Source organism: Octopus bimaculoides, chromosome 9 (assembly GCF_046866305.1).
Source record: "Octopus bimaculoides isolate indiv1 chromosome 9, ASM4686630v1, whole genome shotgun sequence".
In the NCBI taxonomy this organism is placed as follows: domain Eukaryota; kingdom Metazoa; phylum Mollusca; class Cephalopoda; order Octopoda; family Octopodidae; genus Octopus; species Octopus bimaculoides.
Window position 1 is genome coordinate 7,614,189 of NC_142936.1, and position 7,369 is coordinate 7,621,557.

Sequence of the window (7,369 nt, forward strand, 5' to 3'; positions counted from 1 at the left end):
GCTCGGCGTGCTAACATCTATAAAACTTCTGACACCCAGAAAAGCAGACTCTGTAGAAAGAGTGTGGAAAATGTGAGCCACTAGGTAAGTGGATGTGAGAGCCTTGCACAAAAGAGAAAAAAAATACAAGCGCCGCCACGATAAAGTGTGTGTGTATCTTCATTGGCTCTTATGCCGCAAATACCAACATGAAGTAACAGAGAACTGGTATGAGCATGTAAAGTTATGCAGTAACGATACTCTGGGGCCTCTGAAGTAACGTTATTCGACAGGGCTCTCAGTTTGGAGGTAGCTGAAGCGCGTAGCTTAGTGGTTAGGGTGTTGGACTCATGATCATAAGATTGTGGTTTTGATTCCTGGACCAGGTGACGCGTTGTGTTCTTGAGCAAATCACTTGATTTCACGTTACTGCAGTCCACTCAACTGGCCAAAATGAGTAACCCTGTGACGGACCGGCGTCCGTACAGGTGGGGAATATATAAGCCATGGAAACCGGGAAACCGACCCTTATGATTTGACATGGCTCGTGAAGGAAACTTGTTTTTAAAACTAGCTTGGAGGCCTCTCCAAGTCGAGCAGCTCCGCATTGAGAAATCACATTTTCAGTACTAAGATGTGATTAAAATATCACAGGAAAGTATCGCAAGACGGATTCTTCAAACCAAATCAAACGGCAGAAGACCTAGGGAGTAGACCAAATATGAGCTGGTTGGATAATGTCCATAGATCCAGTTGATCACGTTTAGGGAGTCAACCAGAAAGCGTCATTGTAGTTGCTTTTGGTAGGACCCTACGAAGGCGAGTGATACATCTTTACTTCGAAAATAATGAACTGCACAAAGTACGAAACATGATTTTAAAAAATTGGGAAGGAATATTATAGACGCATTAGGTTAAAGAAGAATATTATAGACGCATTAGGTTAAAACAGCTAAATGCCAAAAATAAGGTAATAGGTATGAAAATATAGTTGCACCAGTAATGAGTTATAATTTCAACATTCCCAGCTTGAAGCTAAGCAAATTAGCAAGACTAGACAGGGTAAGAAGAAAAATAATAACTACACTTATGAAACATCACCCAAAGCCGACATAGAAAGATTATACTAACCGCGAATACAGGGAGGTATGGACCTTCTGCAAGTAGAATATTATTATAAAATATCTATTGTGGAAACTATAACAGATGAACAAAATAAAAATAAACTTGCTTCGTGAGGGAGCCAACAAATATAAAGTTATTGGCTTAAGTAGCAAATTACGAAAAGAAACTAAAAACTAAATTAAAAATCGGACGACGAAATCTCATGCTAAGATATTGGCAAGAGAAGAAGTACCTGTATGGGATATCAAGGCAAGGCAAAGCGGAAACAGATAGAGAAAAAATAAACAAGAGAATTTGAGAAGTCTGGGACTGAAAATTAAAACCGAAAGATTTTGTTTTGATCTCACCACAAGACCAGAAACTTCCCACCAGATACTTCCAAAAACTTATAAGGAAGCAGAATAAACAATGTTGGTGTAGAATGAGTAGAGGCTGTGATGAAATGATCACAATATTTCAATCTACACATGTCTTAGTGAAAACAGAGTGTATATATTAAGTAGACGTGACAGAATTGGAGATTTTTATAAAGGGAATAATATAACAGTGGCCTTTCATTTTTTACTTGTTTCATGCATTTGACTGAGGCCGTGCTGGAGCACTACCTTAAAGGGTTTAGTCGAACAAATCAACCTCAGTACTAAATATTTTAAGTCAGGTACTTATTCCATTGGTGTCTTTTACCGAACCGCTAGGTTACGGAAACGTAAGTAAAACGACACCAGTTTAACACCAGTTGTCAAGCGATGGTAGGAGTCAAACATAGATACAAACACAAAGACACACACATACCTATGCACACAAACACACACACACACACACACACACACACACACACACACACACACAAACAAATACACACATATACACACACACAAACAAATACACACATATACACACATAACTGTAGAACTTCTTTCAATTGCTCTCTATCAAATCAACTTACAAGGTATAGACCGGTCCACGGACTATAGTAAAAGACAGTGTCACAAGGTGCCGCGCAGTGTCACTGGACCCAAGATCACATGCTTTGAAAGTAAACTGCTTAACCACACTGCCATACCTGCGCCTAGAGGGGACAGTCATACAAAAGAGGTACGACACCCCTACATTTTACATAGTAAAAATGTTCCTGCTATGACCAAGAAAGAAAATCTCTCCGACATAATTGTCAAAGACTAACAGATAAAGGAACAGTTTGTAATCAACATTGTCACTTGGACTAAGGCGGCGAGCTAGCAGAAATGTTGTCCTTTCTATTCCATTTTGTCTTTTTGCAGTATGTAATCCTATCTGCGCATGCGTTTACGTCTGTACTTGTGTGTGTGTATGTCTATGTGTTTGGAATATGTATGTATGTATGCTAGATGTACGTATATGGGTTTGTATATCTCCATCATCAAATATAACAATTCATAAATTTTATACGAAATGCTAAAAACTACAGGGTCCTTAATCGAGTAGATTAAAAACTTGTAGCAAAATAAACCCAACCGCAAAATACAGCTGACTTGGAGTACTGTCAAAAGAATCTGTGATTAATTATTTAGCACTGCAACAGACTAATTATTGGGATTTAAGACTCTCTTGTCATGAATTACTGGATAAAGATGTTTTCACTGTCGGAATATAAAGTAAACATCCAGTGAGAAAACTCTCAACATCCTCAAATAACCGAATTATGACGTCAAAGAAATGAACTGTAACCGATGAGAATTCGAAACCGAATCGGAGCCACAACTCGTGGGAAAACTACACCGCTAACTGCATGGCACTTGCCAAAATAGAAGATACGATAACGAATTTTCGTCTATATGCTGCTTATAAACCAAGCATACCATATTTATAGGCATGTGTAAGTAGACGGAGCATTAGGAAGTGTGTATACTGCTGAGTGAATAAATTATAATATATAATGACGTAAGTGAATATCATTATAATATTTCATGAAGCAGCTGAAAGAAAGATACTTTATCTAACATTACAACAATAATAAATAAATAAAAATATAGAGATAGTAACTAAAGTTTGTGCAAATTATAGTTACAACCAGCAATCGTGAAAATTCCTAGGTTATTTTGAAAAGTCTAAGATTGTTGGGAATTTGTGAAGTAACTTGAAATGGTGTTAAATATAAGTAATACCGAAGTCGCATGCGTCGGAGAGAACACAGTTAAAGACTACCTCTTACCTTTTCCTTATATCTTTTCCTTGGCTCAATCGTTCGACTGCGCCCATGCTGGGGCAACATTTTGGGGAGTTTAGTCAAACAAATCGAACCCATTATTTATTAATTCGTCTTAAACACGGGCGTTTATTCCATCCTTCACTTTTGTAGAAGCTGCAGAGTTACAGGGACGTAAACAATTCAACACCGGTTCTCAGACGATGGGAGGAGGAGGATATGCATAAACACAAACACAAAGAAATCCACATACCCACACGACTAGCTTCCCCATAGTTTCCGTCTACTTTATTCAATCACAAGGCATTGGTCGGCCCGGCACCAAGCCATTTTTGCACCTTTATCCTTTCTCTCTCTCTCTCTCTCTCTCTCTCTCTCTCTCTCTCTCTCTCTCTCTCTCTTTCACTCTCTCTCTCTCTCTCCCTCTATCTATCTATCTATCTATCTATCTATCTATCTATCTATCTATCTATCTATCTATCTATCTATAGATAATCAACATTCCATATAATAAACAATGGTAAAAGAATATTTATGACTAAAACCAAAAGTCCGAAAAGAAACCGCAAATAATATTACCGCTACCACAAAAATAACAACTTCCGCTTTAAGAGCACGTGTGTTTGAAAAGGTTTAATGAAAGCGTTCATACACTAGAAAAAAACTTCTTCCCCAAAAAGGTTAGTAACATCCTCATAACAGATTTCATAACATTTAAGAATAAAAAGAGGTTCCCTTCTGGTAAATAACGCAGTATTCCGTGTTCTAACACAACATCCATTTTGAAGTGGGGATAAATAATACCTTTTGGTATTAGTACTGCTTCTGTTGCTAATAATTAGTACATATATTAATATATATAATAGCAAACTTGGCACCCAACTGGAATTGAAGCTGCAGTTCCTCAGTGAACGAAGTACAGTATCTGCTTCACTGGCATGTGAAATCCCATCCCAAATATGTACACACACACACACACACACACACACACACACACACACACACAATTACACACGCGCAAAAACACACACACACACAAACACACACATACACCACACACAAACAAACACAAACACACAAACAAACACAAACACACAAACAAACACACACAAAGACACACACAAACTCATACACACAAACACACACACACATAGACACAAACACACACACAAACACATACACACACAGAAACAAACACACATACACACACACGGAAACACACACACACACACACAAACACAGACACGCACAAAGATACACTCACAAACACACAGAGACACGTACACAAACAAACGCGCGCGCGCGCAAACAAACACACACACACACACACACACACACACACACACCAGGTGACCCAGTCAAGGGAAAATTCATCTCATCTTAATGATAATATATATTACCTTCTTTTCTCTTCCTTCTTCAAGAATTTCAATGATATTTAAATTAAAAAAAATTTTAATCATTTATTTTTTACTTGTTTTAGTCACTGGACTCCGGCCATGCTGGGGCACCGCTTTGAAGTGTTTCAGTCGAACAAAACCCCAGCACTTACGATTTTTTGTTTGTTTTTAAATCTGGTTATTGTATCGTCCTCTTTGCTGATCCAAAAGTTAGGGCGTAAACAAACGAATCCCGGTTCTCAAGCGGTGGAGAGGGGGAAAAATAAAGACGTAAAGACACACACACGACGGGGTTTTACACAATTTCTGGCAACCAAATTCACTCACGCGGCATTTTGGACGGCTTGCGGTTTCAGTAGAAGATACTTGCCCAAGCTGGCTGGAAGCGAGTTTCTTTACCACATAGCCACGTCGACGCCTACCAAAATTTTAATTAAATATTTACAATATTATTAAGTAAACCTATATTAGACAACTTTCGAACGTATATATATTTATACATCATATTTACGTATCTTGTATTATGAAATGTAATATCAAATATGACATACTTCTACTTAAAATTTACGCAGTTAATATAATATATATATATATATATATATATATATATATATATACAAATGCAACTAATCTTTGTGTTTAATATTTACGTATTTAAGTGTAATAAAATATATATCTAACGTTTCTAAAAGATACGAAGACAAACAATTTAAGATAATTTCCTGTGATTAAGTTTGTAATACCGAGTGAAGAACCAAAAATATTGTCTAGTGATCTTGTTAAAATCTCACATATGTGTGGGTCGTCTTAAGGCCTGGGCACACAGGGCAGTTGCCCACGAGCCTCATGGGTCTAGGGGCCCAATTATGATTTCTGTACACCATGGGTTGCTTTCAGTAAATACAAATGAGCGTTGTTTTTTCCAAGAACCTTTAATGCTGTTAAGACGGCTCTGAACACATGTATGTAAGTATGTATGTATGTATGTATGTATGTATGTATGTATGTATGTATGTATGTATGTATGTACGTGTGTGTATGTGTGTGTGTGTGTGTGTGTGTGTGTGTGTGTGTGTGTGTGCGTGCGTGTGTGTGTGTGTATTTCCATAATATAACATGAACGCGGAGATTAATTTTGTTTTCAATATTTTTACTTTTTGAATATCATTTTATTTTATTTTAAGGTAATAAATATGGTTTTTGGAAATTAGTATTAGTTTCATCATTTTGCATTAGCGCCAAGAAAGCCGATAAAAGTTAAACTATAATTATTGTATATTTGCCATATTTCCTGATAATATCCATGATGGCAAAAATACTCTTCGAAAGTTCATCATTATATGACGAATAACACTCTTGTACACAGAATAAAACTTATAACCAGAAAAAACTGATTCTAGCAGTAAAAAAAAAAGAAAAGAACAAACAAATTCTCCGTAAAGTCCAACAGAGAAAAAAACGCATAAAAAAAGACATTAGAACTTATCCATATGACCAGAACATATTTCTATCGAAGAATTTACGACACATTGCGGACAGAAGATTCTTAAAAGAATGGAATTCTTCAGAGACCTATGTATGGAATTCTTCCCAAATATTTATCTTCCGGAATGGATAAAAAGTTTTCCATTCTTCACAAACCCATAAAGTATGTGTCTCTGATCGACAAGAAATATTAGAAGTGGTGGAAAATTGATGCAGATATTTTTTTTACGAGTAAGCAGGGAAGATGACTCCTTGAAATAGATGTCACTGTTCGTTAATAAATGGAAGGTTCGTCGCTGTTCGTTAATAAATAGAAGGTTCGTTTCCAAACCAGCTATTTTATACAGCAACAGCTTATAGAGTCCACACAGAGATTGAACAAAATTCATAATGATTCTATTACTTGTGCCACGACAATTAAAGTGTATTTTATATCGAGATTTAATTGAAGTGGGAAACTTGTAAAAGCCAGGACTCTTTACAATAAACGATAGAAATCTGGAGCTGTTTCTCGTTTGTTGATAAAGTTTGTTGAGAGTCTGATTCAAAGAAAAATATTTACCACATGATTATATCATAAGCTTTAATCATTTCGTTTTGGTTATGAGTAAGCATAAGTTTTAATTAAAAAGAAAAAAATCCAATTAATACAATAAATTAACCTCGTGGTCATCGGTGGCGATTTTTTCTTCCTCCGTTTTTCCCTTCTTTGGACTTCCTTTGTTTCCGACGAAGAGCTCCGCTCGAAACGTCATACTCTCTCTTTTTCCTTTCCCGAGCGTTTAGTAACACAATCTGTATCACGTCCTCACGTTGGTGTTTTTTGTTGTTGTTTTTTGTCTTTTTCCTTTTTTTTGAACTTATATATATATATATATATATATATTCATTGACAAACATTGGTCGGCTTGTGGACCCTACATACTTACCCTAGGTGGTGTGTATTTTTACATGTTAAAAATGAGGACACGTGTTGGATGTATGTGTGTAATATTTCCATCTGGGAGTCGTGTATTCTCAAGAAATCGCCAAACAATTCGCTGCAGTCATCAAATTATACATGAAAGAAAAAGCTATTCGTTAATTTCTAAACACAGTTTTTTAAATTAACTCATTCTTTGCATATCCCTAGTCGCAGATTATTTTAGCGACCTATTTCCTCACATATTCCTTAATCCATTTCCGTCTTTTATTC